This window comes from Amblyomma americanum, chromosome 1 (genome assembly GCF_052857255.1).
Source record: "Amblyomma americanum isolate KBUSLIRL-KWMA chromosome 1, ASM5285725v1, whole genome shotgun sequence".
Taxonomy (NCBI): Eukaryota; Metazoa; Arthropoda; class Arachnida; order Ixodida; family Ixodidae; genus Amblyomma; species Amblyomma americanum.
Genome location: NC_135497.1, coordinates 28,286,847 through 28,304,447, shown reverse-complemented (window position 1 = coordinate 28,304,447; position 17,601 = coordinate 28,286,847). Strand labels below are relative to the sequence as shown.

The 17,601-nt window shown below is 45.1% G+C and overlaps 1 long non-coding RNA gene across 1 annotated transcript; it reads right to left on the bottom strand.

The window, feature by feature from the left end:
• Positions 1-10,192: 10,192 nt before the first annotated feature.
• Positions 10,193-15,623, bottom strand: LOC144131675 (uncharacterized). The gene is made up of 3 exons (XR_013314707.1): positions 15,531-15,623; positions 14,456-14,602; positions 10,193-10,740 (listed from the first exon to the last, which is right to left on the bottom strand). It is a non-coding gene; the product is annotated as an uncharacterized LOC144131675 (long non-coding RNA).
• Between the last annotated feature and the right edge of the window lie 1,978 nt (positions 15,624-17,601).

Sequence of the window (17,601 nt, the reverse complement as noted above, 5' to 3'; positions counted from 1 at the left end):
TTGTGGCCGCGGCGCCGCACCTGTGTTTGTATGGGCACGTTCAGCTTGGGGTGAAGTATCAGCGGACATCTGAATCCCCCAGCAGAATAATAAAAACACCACCATTCCTTACAAGCTTCGAACATATATAGGCCTAGTAACGGAAATATTCAGGTGAATCTCCCTCCGGGTTACCGCGTGCCGAAGTGGCCAGGTTGCCAAAGCAACACAAAGTCACGTGTCATCTGTCGACGAATCAATAATTTTACTGGCACCTAAACAGTGGGGAGGTTGTGGTAATGTCACAACGTAACGTAACCTCGCTTTGCCAATCAGGGAATTTCTTGACATAAAAGGCGGCAATTTTGGTGAGATTACAACTGAAATGCTATCGCATTAAAATCTTTCGAATGCGCTCCGTAAAAGGTGAGTACATCATCATCATCATCATAATCATTATCATCATCATCATCATCATGGGCCTTACTAGACCCACTGGAAGGCAAAGGCCCCTAAAATGTGTCTCCAATTAACCCTGTGCTTTGCCAGCTAAGGCCACCGTATCTGCGCCAACCCCTTGATCTCACACACCAACCCAACTTTCTGCCCACCCCCTCTACCCTTGCCTTCTCTTCAACTTCACTCTGTTACCCTTACGAACAAGCGGCAACCCTGTATCGACATTACACGTTCTGCCCAAGCCCATTTCTTTCTTTTAATTTCAGCTAAGAAGTCATTAACGCGCGTTTCTTCCCTTACCCACTCTGACCGCTTTCGGTCTCGAGATCTTAACGTTACACCTATCATTTTTATTTCCATAGCTCGCCGCACTCTCCTCAACTTATGATGAAAAGTTCCGTTAGCCCTCACGTTTCTGGCCCATAGGTGTTTACCAATAAGGTACAGCTGCTGAATACTTTTCACTTGAGGCATATTGATTAACTGCTGTTCATGATCTGAGGGAACATACCATATGCCTTCCACCCCATTGTAATTCTTCTAGGTATTTTCCTTTCATGATCCGGATCACCCGCGACTACCCGCCCAAACTAGACGTATTCTTTCACCATTTCGACAACCTCGCTACCAATTGATAACTGCTGTTCCCTTCCGAGACTTTCACATTTCACATTTTTGAAATGTCAAATGTGAAATGTGCTGTGGTGGTAGTTTATAGCATCCCACTGACTTGTGGACAGGTGTACATCGGCCAGACAGGCCGATGTATTAATGAACGTCTAATGGAGCATAAACCTTCGCTAAGAACTGGTATCGGGTCACATTTGCGCGTTCTTTGCTAGGACTGTGGCAAAGAAGAGGAGAATATTTTTGAAACAAAGCTCCAAGACACTCAGATATTATGTAGAAGCAAAGATAAGACTGCCCGTGAATTGCTAGAAGCCCATCGGATTAGAAAAAGCGAGAGTTCTTGAGTTAGCACTCCATCTCTTGTCATTCATAAGACTGAAAATACAGTTTGATAAGTCTAGAAAGAGTTGAATCGATTTTGTACCCTCTATTGTAGTATCCTTGCCCTCGCACATTTCATTTACCTGTCGTTTGTTATATTGTTTTTTGCCTCCCCTCCCACCACGCCTTCCTCCTGGTTAAAAACAATTCAATAAACAGTTGCACGAATAACCTGTCTCGCGTTATTCTTTACCTGTGTGCTGTGTTTTGTGCGCCTCATCTACTCAATCTCTAATGCTATCGCATTGTACTCTTCAGAGTAGGTTAAGCAACGGCCATGATTTTCGAGCAATGTCATGATTATTCCCCTCGCGCAAAATAGCACTGCGTCTTTATCAGATATGCAGCCCCACTCTGCGAGTGCTTGGGCCAATGCTGAATCGTGGGTCCTCTATTTTTACTGCCACATTCCATGTGTGCACCCCTGAGCAAAACAGTCGGATCACTGACCAAAACGTGCGCGTGTCTGCCAAGCTTATGATTTAAAAGTGCATTTTCACTAATTGTGGCGTGATTTTCATTCTTTCTCTGCTTTCGTTGCCACTTCACAGTTCAATTAAGAAAGTCCGCTCCGAGTCACCTCCTGGAAAACACGACCGAAAGGTTCGACAGCCACCGCAAATTCATCCAAGGAACAAGCACCACGAGATATCGCCTCCTGAATTTCAGATTAACAAATCAACAAGTTTTACCCGGGTCCAGCGAAATAAAGGCAATTGTAGTACGAAGAACGAAGAACCTGCCCCTGCCAACGCTACTGTACGAAGGTCAACACGCATACGCCGGCCGGTTGTTCGATTTGACCCCGGCGCGTTAAAGTGAGCTGAACTGAAGTTTTTATATTTCGTTGGACTTGCAAATCTCAATGCTTGTGATCTTTATTTTACTGTCGGTTCAATATGAATGCTCAACTTTTTGGCCTTTATCTCTAAACGAAATACCTTCAGTTCTATGCAACCCACACAAAATTGAGCAGTGATCGATTCCTTCATTTTAACTTTGAAAATGTTACATAAAAAGTAAATATTGACGAAGCGTGCCTGCACCGTAAGAACTGTGTTTTGTTAGGAAACTTGGAAATGCGTTGAAGATCGCTTACTTCCAGGCTTGCAAGGGCATTCAGCGCGTGAACTAAGTCGCTCTGCCCGTCACGATTAAGTGGCACCTCGCTAACTCGAATGCAATGAATGAAAGGTGATCACACGCTCTGCTTATCGTATAGGAGGTTTTTTTCTTTATTATCTTCTAGCTGTAGGGTGCGTTAAGCTTAAGAATGTGAGCTCGACTTACACAGGAGTCATTAGCCACTTAATAATCAATTTATTACGGCTGCAACAACGACTCCACGTTTAATTTGTCGCACATGTTATGTGCATTTTTCGCCTGTTCCTAATCTGTGTGTTTCCGGACTCGGCGCAATTTTTCAGTAGCCTTTAAGTTCATTGGTAAAGGTCTTACGATTGTTAAATATTCGCGAAATTTGTCATGCAGCAACTAGCTCCCTTTCCTGAATTATGAAAAAAGACAGTCTACCCTGTTCTCTATGAAACAACGACTTAGACATTGCCTGTTATCCAACAATTTACTTTGGGTTTACTTATCAGGGGTTAACCAAAGACAGGGAGGTCAATAGAACCGCACCAATATATTTTTAGTCGCATCACTGATTATCTACGTGAAAAGTAACCATAAAATTTTCAGCTTTGAAAACTGGCGCTGCTCTAGTACATAATTTCGCGTGTCACCCAAGACTTCTACCTTCGCGCGAGTATGTTTACATTCCTGCTGTGTTATCTCGGAGTTCGTTTTAAATTCATGTTCAGCTCTATGTATTTATTCTCTGTGCGCTCCTGTTTGTGATATTGGATACGGTAGTCTATGTGTTAGAAAGTAATGTTTAAATTAAATCACTACTTTCTACCAAACATCACTCACGCTTTCTCATTGATGGGCGTTTTTTAAGTAGCTTGTTGCCACTGACCTCTGTAATTTTTAGCATTTTACACTGAACTGTCCTAACACAGGAAAGTACATTCGCAAGGAAATGCTAGCCCCGTATTACTGCTGTTTCCTGAAACGTCCTAATGCCACAAGCACCTTTCGCCGATTCAGAAGAAGGACCCTACATATTTGGACACTTCCGCACCATAAAATTCGAGGACTGTGTTATACATTTCAGTAAAAAAAGGATGACATTTCTTATATATTCAGTCAGCTGATGTTCAAACGGGTCTCCTCTTCTCAGGATGCCTCCGGCTTACCCTGTTTTTGCGTGGTCAAAGCACAGGTTCCACCCGTTCTTACACCAGCTGCTATTAGGTGCGAATTTTGTTGTCGACAGCTGAGAGTTTACAATGCAAGTGAAAACGAAATGCTGGTTCACTGTTCTCCTCCACTCTTTTTTCTGGTTACGAAAATTGAATAGCTGCGGCGTCGCTACTAACTGGATGCTGAGGACTGCGACGTAAAATGTTTTCAGTCAGCAAATCTGTTAACTAAGCTCCACGCGGCTACGCCTTTATTTATCAGGAAGCAAATGACGGATTTATTGCCAAGAAATCTGAAAGCAATACGCCTGACAGGAAAACGCTTCATGCCGTGTGATGGTATTTTGTAGCGATAGCTACATTACGGTAGAATTTCGAGCCTTCAGCGTGGCTGCGCCCAACACTGTTCGGCGCCGCCACCCTGTGGCGGCACCGCCACGCTGTCACGTGCTTGGTCACGTAGTGCGGAGCAGCTGCCGGCGGAGCGGCGCCGTGGCTGATTACGTGTTCGTCACGTGGTTGGTCAAGTGGCGAAGTTCCACTCGGCCAGCTTAGCACTTGTATCTTTGTACGCTCGCCCGGCGAAATATTCCCGGCTGTGCCAGTCAACTCCGAACCACTTAACGGAAATCGCTTGTTATGAACGGGATACAAGGTAAAAGGCTGTAAGAAAAAGTGCTTATGGGCTAGCTCTTTTAGGCCAGGATGTACGTAGAGAAAGCGCGGAGATTTCTGCATCGTAAGAATGCATTCACTAGATTCGCCTTTATTGTTGGTTATACCGTGAGCCGTCATGCCGGAATAGTAGCGTCTGCGCAACGAAAGAAAAAAAAAACTGTGCAAGGTGGAAACTACCACTGCCCCGTTTCAAGGGGATGGATGCTCTTACCTTAAATCCATCCGTCCATCCGCCTCGAATGCCAAATGACCTGGCTTGATTCCGAGCCTCGGCACTGTATTTTTTTTTTATTCAGTGAGTAGGCGGGGGGTTTCAGTGGCTCCTATAGATGCCGCCACCGAATACGTTGGTTAGCGGTTAAGCGCAGGCTCTCTTAATGCGCGTTTATGCTCCGGCGTACCGCGCGCGCGCGCGCTGCACGGCGACGTCACGTCGGCCAAAGCAAGACCCTCTCCAACTGCGCTTGACCGCCGACGCGTTCGGCGGCTTCGGCGCACTCTGACCGCACTGGCAGGGACTTCGAGCACGTCTCTATTTCGCGCCGAGTGCGCCAGCCGCCGCCGGCCCGGCCAGACTGATTCGGCTCCGCGGCGAGGTGCGCGTTTGACGGAGCTGTTCATGACGGTAAATAATCATCGTGTGTTCAGTAAAGATAACTTTTATTATCGAGGCAGAGGAAGGGAAGGCATTGCTTTAGTCTCGTATAGCGTTTTGTTTCTCCGTACTTTTTCCCCGCTCGTTAACTATAGATTTTTGCAGACTCTGCTGTTATGCTTAGTATAAGAAGCAACAGTGTAGCTTGAGTTAGAGCTTGCAAGGTCCACACCTATCGAAGCAAGCAAACTAAACCTCCCGATACCGGGAGCTTTGGCTGCAACCAAGATATTTATTCTTCCTTGCGGCATTTTTAAAAGTGGATTGCATCCGTAGTTATAGATTTGAAATTTGACTAATTAACGGCTTTTGCGCATATCAGGTGCCTTTGCACATGAGGGGATGCTCTACCTCTACGCCATCACTGCCACTCTATCACTCTGACGGCTGAGGTTAAGTGTCTCATTTTTTCGTTCTCACTGCATGGTGTCCATATTAAAACGACCATCATACATGGGATCCAATCAGCTTTTCGCATTTTCCCATCGTCATTTGATCACAAGTTAGGTCTCAGTATTAATGTGGCTTAAATTCATTGAAGAAGATTCGTCCCCAGAAAAAGTGTCGAGTGGTCCACATTAGCGAGGGTTAGAATGTCCACTGTGTCTGTGCTACTCATCCTCAGAGTCGGTTCGCACTCGAAAACGAGTCAGGGTGTAAGCAGCTATTCGGGACTGTGCACGAGGCATAGGAGTCAAGCAGAAACTACACAGTACTTGGTTCTTTCCACTGAGTGCTCAGTCTTAGCCAATTACAGAATTACAACAGTCTACCTTACTTCAACCACGATGATTGCATTCGACGGCTGACAACAGTCTGTTGCAAAGGGAAATTTTCCTGGCTGGAAGAATAACTTGAGAGCCAAAAATAATGAAAACCGCATGTTTGTGCGACACCATACCAAGAGAATCAGGGCTGAAATTCGCAGTATGAACTGATAAAGAAGCAGACAGGCCTGGCCATCAACAGGCTGAGAAGACCAGCAACAAGCTTAATGAAACCAAGTAAAAAACGGGACCACAAGAGGAGAAAGTACACAAGATAGCGCTGGTTTTCCTTATGTCTGATACAAATCAAAGAGAGTGCATGGTTGTGGAGTGCAAAGCATGTATGAGAAATGCGAAGGTTTCGAATTTCGGTGCTGCGCAATTCCCCACCGGCTTAAAAAAAAACGAAACTCCGCGTGTAGATGGAACTGCATAAGCAGGCCGTGGGTGCGGCCTGATCTGAGTGACCAGAAACGACAACCCCACCATCATCAGAACAGGATTTGGCCCCCAGGTGTAGTACATGGCTACAACCTTGTATGAACAAATCAGTTAACCGTCGGCCCTCGGTCCCCAGCGGATGCGGAGAAACTGACCAAGGCGGCGGTCAGATCTTTGGCGTAGTGGACTCTGCTAAGAATCTCTGGCTCCGGACAGCCCGCCATTGGAAACTGAACCTTGCGACGTTTAACAAAGTATGGTCAAATACTGTGCTTTTTTATTATAGCACAGACGAGAACTACGTGTGGGATTTTTGATCAAACGAGATGTAGGTGTGGGATTCCTTATTAATCAGGATACAGCTGGCAATGTAGAGGAGTTCTATAGCATCAATGACATGGTGTAAGCTATCATAATTAGGATTAATAAGAAGTTAAAGCTGACGGTGGTGCAAGCCTACGCGCCTACATCCAGCCGTGATGACCAGACTGTTCAAAGCTTCCATGAAGACGTAGAATCGACAATGGACAAAGCAAAATCACAGTACACTGTAGTGATGAGAGCGGTCAATTCGAAGGTAGGCAAGAAGCAGGCTGAAGACCAGGCGGTAGGCGACTATGGCACAGGTTGTAGGAATAGCAGGAGACAGCTATTATTAATTAAGAAGATAGAAATAATTCGCGGATCAAGAATATCTGCCGGAAACGAGAAAAGAGGCGCCGGACGTAGAAGAGTCTCTGTGGTAACAATAAAATGATATAGACTTCTTACTATGTGCTCAGCCTAACATTCAGCAGGATATGATGGAACGCGTAAATGAGCTTTGTAGCGTTGAGGTAAGGTCTTCAATAAGGTCAGCTTTACAGAGGGAACGGAAGATTCTAGTGAAGCGGCAGCGTACTAAAGAGTTAGCGGTAAGAAAGAAGACCAATTCAGGTTTCTTTGCAGAAGAGATATTCAGCTTTAACTGAGAAAGGCTACCTTAAATTTCATACAATGAACAATAACCTCACAGCTATCGTTGAGCAGTTCGCCGTAGAAATAGGCGGTAGGATGGTTCGGCAGGATACCGGCAAGCTATCACACGAGACGAAAGATATGATTAAGATAGGCCAAAGTATAAGGGCGTCAAACCCTGCAAACAGAATAGATCTAGCAGATTTATAAAAAAATAATCAATAATCCCAAGGTTGCCGACGTAAAGATGAATATGAAGAGAATGGAGCTTGCTTTTGACAACGGAGTGAGCCTAAAAGCGGTTAAGAGGAAACCAGACATACTTAAAACCAGGTGTATGCGTTAAGAGAGAAAGAGGGCAATGTCATTAGCAATATTTGTAAGACAGTTAAATTAATCGAACAGTTCTTCACACATATGTACAGTACAGAACAGTGTACAGTGTACGCATATGGCAGGTTCTCTCAGATCATGAATGGCAGTTAACCAGTATCCCTCAAGAGAAAACTAAACAACAGGTGTATCCTACCAGTATTCACCTACGGGGCAGAAAAATGGAGACAAACTAAAAGGGTACAGGTCAAGTTATGGACAACGCAGCGAGCTATGGAAATGGAAATGAGAGGTGTAACGTTTAGACACTGCAAGCGGGCAGATTGGGTAACGGAACAAATTCGGGTTAATGACAGGCTAGTCGAAATCAAGAAGAAATGGGTATGGGCAGGGCATGCAATGCGAAGGCAAGATAACCGCTTGTCGTTAAGGATAGCGGAGTGGATTCCAAAAGAAGGCAGGCGTAGCAGGGGGCGGCAGGAAGTTCGGTGGGCGGATGAGATTAAGAAGTTTGCGGGCGTACGGTGGGTGCATCTGGCAAAGGACAGCGTGAGTTGGAGGGACCTGGGAGAGGCCTTTGCCCTGCAGTCGGAGTATTCAGGCTGATAATGGTGATGATGATGGTGTACAGTGGAAATTGTAATCAGAATGTTAATGCGATAGAGCGCGGAGCGCAGCAATGGGACCACCCGCCAATAACGAAAGAGGAAAAAAGGAAAGCCTTAGCACCAAAACCAAGAAGGAAAGCAGCTGGTGAGGATCAGGTAACAGCAGATCTGTTAAAGGACGGACGCGATTTTTTGCTTCAGAAACTAGGTACCCTCTAAACGCAATGCCCTATGACCTCGAGCGTACCAGATTCTTCTATGAACAGCGATATTATTTTAATTTACAAGAATAGAGATGCCAAGGAGTTGAAATACTACAAACCAGTCAGCTTACTATCCTTTGCCTACAATATATTTACTAAGGAAACGCTAATACAGTCAGGGAAATCTTAGATTTCCACCATCCATATAATAAGGCAGTCTTTAGTAAAGGATGCTCGAAAATAGACCATATTTACGCTATCAATGAGGTGATACAGAAATGCGCAGAATATAACTAATCGCTATATAATAGATATGACCTTCAGTGTTTACGAGAGATAATTTGATTCAGTGAAAACCTCAGAAGTCATGCAGGCATTCTGCAATCAAGGTGTAGAAGATGCTGATGAGAAAATACTGGAAGATAAGTATCTGTAATGCCGGCACAGCTACCAGAGCCATCTATAAAATCAGCAATAAAATTCTAATAAAGCAGGGTGCCAGGCAGGGAAACACAATTTCGTCATTGTCATTCACCGCCAGTTTACAGGAGGTACTCCGAGGCCTGTATTGGGAACTGTGAGGCTTAAGAGTTTACGGCGCATACTTAAATAATATGCGATTCCCTGATGACATTGCCTTGCTGAGTCAGTCCCTCAGGAGATTATGTGGAATGCATATTCAAAGAGTTAAGACAGGCAAAATAAGATCCAGAAAACCAAAGTAAGGTACAACAGCCTAGCAAAAGAAAAGAAGTTGTCTTGAGCAAGGGAACAGAGGTTCCAGCGAGGTGCTGGAAGTGCTAAGGGATACAACAGCTTAGGGCAGGTAGTGACTGCTGATTCGGGTCATGAGAAAGAAGAAAATTGGGGGGGGGGGGGGCAGTGACAATCTAAACTGCATGAGGCGATGGCCTTTCCGAGCGACTTTGGCTGCTACTGTTGGAGCATCTGTGAATTATAATTATTAATTGTCAATTGCTATCACTTATCAATTACTAATTACTAAATCCGGCGTTTTTCCGTCCATTGTTTTTTTCTTCTCTGCGCTGTGACGACCTCTGGTGGACATGGCGTAACACCGTTCTTTCCACACAATTTCTTGATATTTTTCACTATAATCAATCACTCTACAGTAATCAATCTTGGCATCTAGGGTCATTTTTTCCCTCCTCTATCTGATGCAACCATACTTTCCCTCATACCTTCATTAATTCCGGAGTTATTTCACTATGCTGTGACGACTTCCGGTGGATGTAACGTCCCACTATTCCCGTGGCTATATCGACGTCGGCGCAATTTCGACACAATTTTGACATTCTTGGCTATAAATAATTACCTATTATTCTACTGCCATGAAAATTTCTCTCTATGGTTATTTCTTCCTCTCGTATCCGAAGCAACTATTATTTTTCTCCTTTTCATTTATTGGTTCCAACTAAACGAACAGTCACAGACGGACGGCCACGGTCGCGGCCACGAGCCTGTGTCTTCAAAGGATTTCGCCTTAATAACAAGTAGAACAAAAATGGGGTGGAGCGCATGTGGCTGGTTCTCTAAGATCAATAATGAAAATTTGCCATTATCCCTTAAGTGCAAGGTATACAACAACAGCTTTATCTTACCGGTTTCCATTTGGGGGCATATTTCTGGAGGCTAACGCAAGAGGTTCAGAGGTTCAGCTTATGTTAAAGTCAACGCGGCGAACTATGAATAGAAAAATTATGGGTTTTTGTAACGTTAGGAAACCTGAAGCGGGCGGAGTTGGTGAGGGATCAAATGTGGGTTAATGACATCTTAGTAGGTATTAAGAGGAAAAAATAGGCTTGGGCAAGGCATGTATTGAAACGCGGTTTTGAAGAGTAGGCAAGCGTAACAGTGGGCGGCAAAAAGTTTGGTGGGCGGAAGAGATTAAGTTTGCGGGGATACGGTGGCGGCAGCTGGCATAGAATGGGTTAATTAGAGAAGAATTTACAAGGCCTTTGCGCTTCACTGCGTGTGGTCAGGCTGATGATGATGATATGAAGATGGGATACATTTGTAAACAACAGAACATGAAATGAAAAAGCTTGGATATTGACAAATAATAGTAACGGCGTAGAAGGAGGTAAACAGACAATAGGTTTCCTGCAGGTGCTTCGGTCAGAGCGCTGGATGGGCCTCCTAGTGCGCGTAGACTTTCTGCCTCCGTGCTCGAAAGGTGATGTTTGCTGAGGTGATGTGTTCACACACTTGTCGGTATTGATTTGCCTTTCTTCATTCTTCTTTTCTGGCGAAGTCTCTGTAAGGCATGTTATCGCCAGGCTCTCTTGTTTTGAATGTCCATTCAGGTTTTGAGTGTTCGAGGCAAGCGCTGTTGATTCTGATATCTTGGGCTCGAATGACCTAGTACATAGAAAATGAGTAAAATATTTCCTAAATTCAGGTTAATCCTTAAACCCACGACATTATTACTTTGCGCTGAACTCACGTAGCAAGACTAGAGAGCAGAAAGGCGAGCTAAGGGAATAAATTTCGTATTTAGAAACATGGACAGGATGCATTTTGCGGTAACACTGTGAGAACGAAATAAAACCCATGAAAGGGCCTTTGCTATTCGATCTTAAACTTAAGCACTTCTAAGGTAAATAATAATGTTGTGAATGTGATGAAATTTTCGCATAGAGACGCCAAATTTCAAGAGTGAGCTGATGGGAAGCTACAGCAAGAGCGAAACTATGGGAAAGCATTCAATGCTCTGAGAACCACTCTCGCATTCTCCAGATGGTACCATCGCAGTTTACGTTCGCATTCTCTCCGGGCGACAACATTATGCGCTTTGCACATCGTGCCACGTCTGCTAAATTCTGCCTGGCCGCCTACTTTTTGCTTTCTTTGTTCACTTTACTCGGGGAATGAACGCAGGGTGGTCTTGTAAATCCGTGAGAGCGCTACATTTTATATTATTGTTAGTTGCAAAAAACAAATGCCACGTTTCACGCAGAGTTGCAAGACTGAATGTAGGTGTTAATACCGATCCTGCAACAGAACAGCACAGAATAAACTTGCAGGGCACTAAGAAATGCTTATGTACCATGAATTGGAAAGCATTTGTCTGTCATCGCGGGCTACTAGATAACTATATGTGTTCACTAATTAGTACTACTTATTAAGTAGTACTAATATCTGAAAGGCCTTTTCAGTGAAGATGTTTACTACAAAGATCTTAGGGTGAAAGCCTTTAGGAAGAGCCACTACAAATGCGCGTTCAAATAAAGCACATGTAGCAGGCAAAGGCGGGCTATTTGGTGGTTAACAATTAAGTGCTTATAGCAACAGCGCAAAACAACGAGGGATGAAGAGAAGAAAGCACATGACAAAGCGTGGAATTTCAACTGAGGTTTACTACAAGGCAAACCACATTTATACAAGATTCGTAATCAGACCCGATAGACAGCAGACACCAACACGTTATAGCTTCGTTCTTTGCAAAACAGGGGTGGCGTACTAAATACCCCTCGCATGTAGGAATTGTTACACAGGAAGTTTGCAGGCATAGGGTGGTCGCAGCTGTCATAGGAGAGGGTTAATTGGAACGACATGGCAGAGGTCTCTGCCCTGCAGAGGGTGTAATCAGGCTGATGATGACGAAAATGAGCAATCGAAAAAGGGTCGCCGCGGAAACCACCAGGAGCAGGGTTACGAAGGAATAAGAGCACAGCGATTGCGGAGAGCATCCGCACAAGACGGCTACTGCGTGAAGCATTTGCAAGCGGGCTACCGTGGAAACAAAAGTCTCTGTTCGCGGTGTACCCCAGGGTGCGCTACTGTCACCAACGCTGTTCAATATTGCCTTCATTCCCCTTGCACGGCACTTAAATGATGTCCCTGACGTTAAGTTCTTACTGTACACCGATGATATCACGGAGTGGAGCGCTCACCATGACCTGCTAACTCAAGCGGCGGCCCTGCAGTCAGACTTAGATTGTACCGCCAATTATGTTATGTCTGTCGGCCTAGAGCTTTCCGTGAACAAAACTGTGTTCACATCAGTGACCAAAAACTGGGGTCGCCGTAAACTCGCTGTGACGCCAATCCATCTCTAGCTTTCTGAAACCCCGCTTCAAGAATTTTGGACATTAAAAATTTGGGTTTGTCGACACATAACTCCGGAACGGGCATTGCCTGGCTTTCTCTAGCAAAAAAAGCAAGCGTTGCAGACTTTGGGCCTAATCAGAAGTGTAGCTCCCAAAACCGGCAGCGCTCGCTCCCATGTCACACAACATTTGGTGAAAGCGGTTTTGCAACCGGCCTCATTTACCAAGCGCAGTTCCAGCACTTATCCAGGGCTCAACGGGATCGTCTGGGAGCCGTCAATCGTGAGGCTGTGACAACTATCACTTGCCTTCCCCGCATCACACCGATCGTGGCACTTCAAGAGATTGCTCAGCTTACGCCCTTGACGAGCTTCTGCACCAGCGCCGTGATGCTCGTAGACTTAAGGCCACCCTTTTGCACTCATTTTGCACAAAATGGCGCCCGCTTGCACGCGTCGAGTGCGGTCGAGCGCGTCGTTCAGGCGAAGGAGACTGATTCAGCCAATCGGATAGCGACCTCACGTCGTGCACAAAGTAACGAATAGGATTGCGCATTGGAACTTTTTTTGACGCGTTTTTTTCTTTGGCCAATGAACAGGCGTGGATCATGGTGGCGGGAATTCAAAGAAAGAAAGCTTCTCTTTCATTTGAGATAAAGATGATGCAGTAGCTTCCTTGGAACAGGAGCTGCGCGAAGCGAGAAAATTGCCATCTTGGCACGAATTTGGGCTCAAATTTGGTCAACTGCGACCATTTAAATTGTTCTTGCGGGCAAAATACTGAACTTAGAACTGCGAAATTTGCAGATCGAGCTGGAGACTTTGAAAATGACGTTTTCAAAAAATCAATTTTGTGGCTATTTTTCTGTTTCAAAGACCCGTGTCCCCCTTTAACTGGCCCACGTGGGCGAGAACTGAGCCGTCTAGGTGACGTCACCTGTTGACACCATAACAACCTACTCACCGGATGGTGAACAGCTGCTCAATGAGGCGGGTGGCAGTTCATCTAATTCTCCGTCTCGCTAGGTTCCTCGGAAAGGGCAGCCTTGGTCTCAGAAGCGACAACAACGGCCGCAGCTACCATCTTAGGGAAATAGCGCATTGCTTAACTGCTGTACCATTGCATCAGCAGGAGTAAGAGGACTCTCAGGCTCGCGGTCTGTGAATGGTAGTATAGAACGACGAATTCCGCATATATGTACATTAACCCAATACTGCCACCCGAACAACTTCTGTCCGGAAACAATAGATCCGAATGCCGGAGCACAAGTGAATAAAAGAAATGCTAGGGCGCCTAACCACCATAAAGCACCCGCAATTTTTTTTTTACGTTTTATACAAGTGAACATTGTGGGCATGGGTTGGCTCGGGATTTCTCCACAGTAGAGCCAAGCGCACCGATAAAATTGCACAGAAGAAGCTTCGTGATCCCCATTAGACTGAGATTATTACCTCGTCTACTGAAGTTATTCTGAAGTCAATATGTAATCCGCAGAGAATATCATTCCTTGATCAGCCAGTTCGATAGGCGGCGGGCTTCCATCCCACCACCCATGCTAACATGTTTTTTTTTGTATCCTGTCAAGCCGAAATCCTAAAGCGCAAATATTGCTCAGATACTGCTGGGAAAATCAGTCCTGACTCCCTAGTCGCTCGCCCCACCGCCACATTGCTAGCAAAATAGACGCCTCTTGCAATGCAGGTTGCTGTTAAACTTGCCTACGTTTCATTCTTTCACGAAGATGTGAGGAGATGCGTGATCCGCTGTCACGTGTGCTTCTCTCTTTATGACACGCATGTTTTTCATACAACGTGCAGGCTTTCTAGAAAACGAAGATGTGTTTTTTAACCTCAGAAGCATCGCTAGTTTTGCGCCCTTCTTGTACTCTAGCTTCCCTTGCGAGTTTAGTTGCGGTAACGTAGTACTAGCAAGCGTGGTTATAAAAGAAAGATGCTTAAGCAAAACGCCATCGGCAAGTTAGAAGCACCAGGATTAAGGATAAGAAGAAACAGGCTGCGAGTTACCTTTTACCATGTTTTCTTTTCTGACGACTAGATTCGGCCTCCTTTGCTTCTACGGGCGTATAGGGCTCCGTGTTGGCAGTGACACTGTGCGGCGCCTCCGCAGGTTGTGTTTTCCGTTTCAGCTGATACTCACAATGAAAGCTTGACCTGGTGGAAAAAAAGTGGATGATTTTAAAAAGTTAATTTCATGGTAGAGCGAGATTAGGTAGATGTCTCTTGTATTCAGAAAGTGAGCAAGGGAGGGAAAAGCCTCAGGGAGACAAGCACCCTGAGGCTTTTCCCTCTCTTGTTTGTGAATATCAAAAGTGAAGTGTTATTGAAAACAGACCTTGATTCACTGTTGATTTAACTGAAGCCTAAAGACCTTTCCCGGAAGGCGTTTACCATAAAGGCCTTTGCCCTAAAGGCTTTCTGCTATAACTGCCCATTGCCTAAAGGCATTTGACCTAAAGGTATTTAACCCAAAGGCCTCTGACTTGAATGACTTTACTATAATGGAATATACCTTGCAGACCTTTACTCAGGCATTCACCGAGTTTGAGGCCTCCCAGGTGTACATAGCAGGCAGGTGTTCCAAAACCCGATGGGCAGTTGGGCCACCTGCTACAAAGCAGGCTTCAGACAAGTACGCACATACGTGTGCCTCAAAATCGGGAAATGCGGCTGGTGGTGCTTTCGAAAAAAAATTCGAGGTGACACATATGCTCAGCCTTAAAGGGGCATCGAAACACTGTTTGAACGGATGCCGGTTACACTTCAAATGGATTCTTTATGTCACACAGATGCTGGCTCAAAAAGAATTATGAGAATCTATGCATAGGAAGGGGAGTTATTCAATTAAGAAATTTTAAAATACAAGCAAGCAAAAGGCTGCCCTAAGCTCTATTTTCGAGCAGCTTCCCTTTCCCATTTCACTCTCCCAATGACGACACTTAGTGCGACCAATCAAAATAGCCTATCTGAGCACATGGCGGAAGTTTGCACTTCATGGTTGCCTGTCCTATGTAACTCGTTCATGCCAAGACTGGCAACACCGTTTGCATGGTTACAACAACCATGTGAACGCCCAGCTCACCCAGCGATGCTTCATCGTCCCGTCGACGGCGCAGAAGGGAACACTGACCAGTGACGTTCCCTTACTTATGTATCCGAACTCGCGTGCGAGATACCGCGATGGTGTGACAACCTGCGCAACATATCAGACACATTTAGCATAGCGCGTACCGCTACTGCTTACCGCCTACCATCGCCCGTCGCTCATAACGCGCTGGTTGGTCACGGCGAACAAGGAGCGCGCGCTGTTGACGGGAACGTGGCGCCATCTGGCGCAACCACCCGGTGATCCTCCACAAGCTGACGATGCGCACTGTCTGCTAAATGTGAAACGAACTCTTCCTTCCTTCGGACCGAAACGAACGCTTACAGATTTCAATGGCTCGATCGGATCGATTCCGCAAAGCCACTCTCAGGTACATAGAGAGCAGCCATAAGTGTTGAGTGCTAGGTCGTACGATGTATACAGAGAGGCGCAAAGTCCTTCGATGCAAAATGTAGCCAGAGCCTCTGGTGGTGTATTTTTGTTTTACTTGTTTTGCAGTGCTTTTATCTAAGGCAAACAAGTTTGTTTTGTTAATGTGATATAAAAGGCAAAAACTTGAAAAACGTATCTCTTGTTATTAACACAATTTGCAGTATATTTACTCTTTGTCCAGTCATCAAGCTTTCACGAAGTGATGTCATATCCGCTGCTAAAACCGCCAGTGTATGGTGACACCGACAGCGCCACGAATTTGCTTTTGCGAGCTAATAAAAATATTAAAAACCGCAGTATGCACAGCAGTACTGATGCTAATAGTATCATTATAACTCATTCTATGCGACCAACAGGCAAAAATATGCACTGAAAATGTGTTTCAGGGCCCCTTTAAGGGTGCGATTTGATAACGCTGATGTGTTATTGTCCGTATTTGGGGAACGTGTCATTTTCTATTACACTTTCATCATGACCGGGAGCACTAACACTGCTCCTGAGGAACTGGCGCGGCGGTTAAACGATTATGCGGTGCACCACTACCACGGCAGAAGGCTGTTTCAAAAACACAGCCACAGGTGGTGCCTGTGAGACAGAGGCTCGTCATTCTTAGCAGCCTCTCGAGAACAGTTAGTAACTTAAATACTACATGCCACAGAGGGAAGGTTCTGATGACGTCAAAAAGAGACCTCTGGGGATTTCCTTGTGAATTTGTCGCTTACACCTCCGTTTACGACGACAATGGGTCTGCCGCTCAACAGGGAATTTAATCTTGTCGCGTCAAAAAGTCCTAGACACATGCCACATGCCCTAAATCAATCTATAAACAGGGACCCCTAGGTGGCTGTTTATTCTCTATTCTAATGCTTCATCGCATGAATAACGGAGTTCTCAGGTGGAACCTGCTCTACAGCTTTGTATTTTGTTTTCGAGAAGGAAATACATCTACTTCATTGTCATGCAACATATGATTGCAAAACAAAAGTGAAGTGAAACTCTTTCAAAATTATTCTTAATGCTCATTGCGCGTGCTGGAGCATGAAAGGAATTCTCCACATTGTATGTTCTTGGAATTCCGTGAACACGCTCGAAAAATTTGATGGCCTTTTTTTCCATAAAGCTTATATGCTCCTTCGGAAAAGTAAAGAAATGATTACGGACACATCGGGCAGGCGCTGTATCTTCGACCACAATAATTTTTCGTATTTCCTTGCAATTTTCTCCTGCTATTCGTTCACTGTTGGGTGCGGTTTGAAACCGGCTTCCACTAAAAACAAGAACACTATATGCAATCAGATAACATGGCGCTTGTCAGGGAGTAATTGAGCAGTCAATCCGCTTTGCTTGGCCTATCTCTTCCAGTAGCGCTAAATCAGTGTATGCCAGTAAAGATGAACTGCTATTGTCTTTTCGGGCCATTCGTTAATTCCCCTTATTGCTTTATTCAGGGAGGTGCGCGTAAGGTTAATGCTGTTTTCCACACAGCCAGGTGCGTAGTTCTTCAACTGATGGCTAGCAGAGGATTGAAATGAAGTATTGTATTTATTTTAATTACGCCACGAAAGAATTGACAGCAATGCAAGAGCGATCGACCAAGCAGATGAATACCAAACTA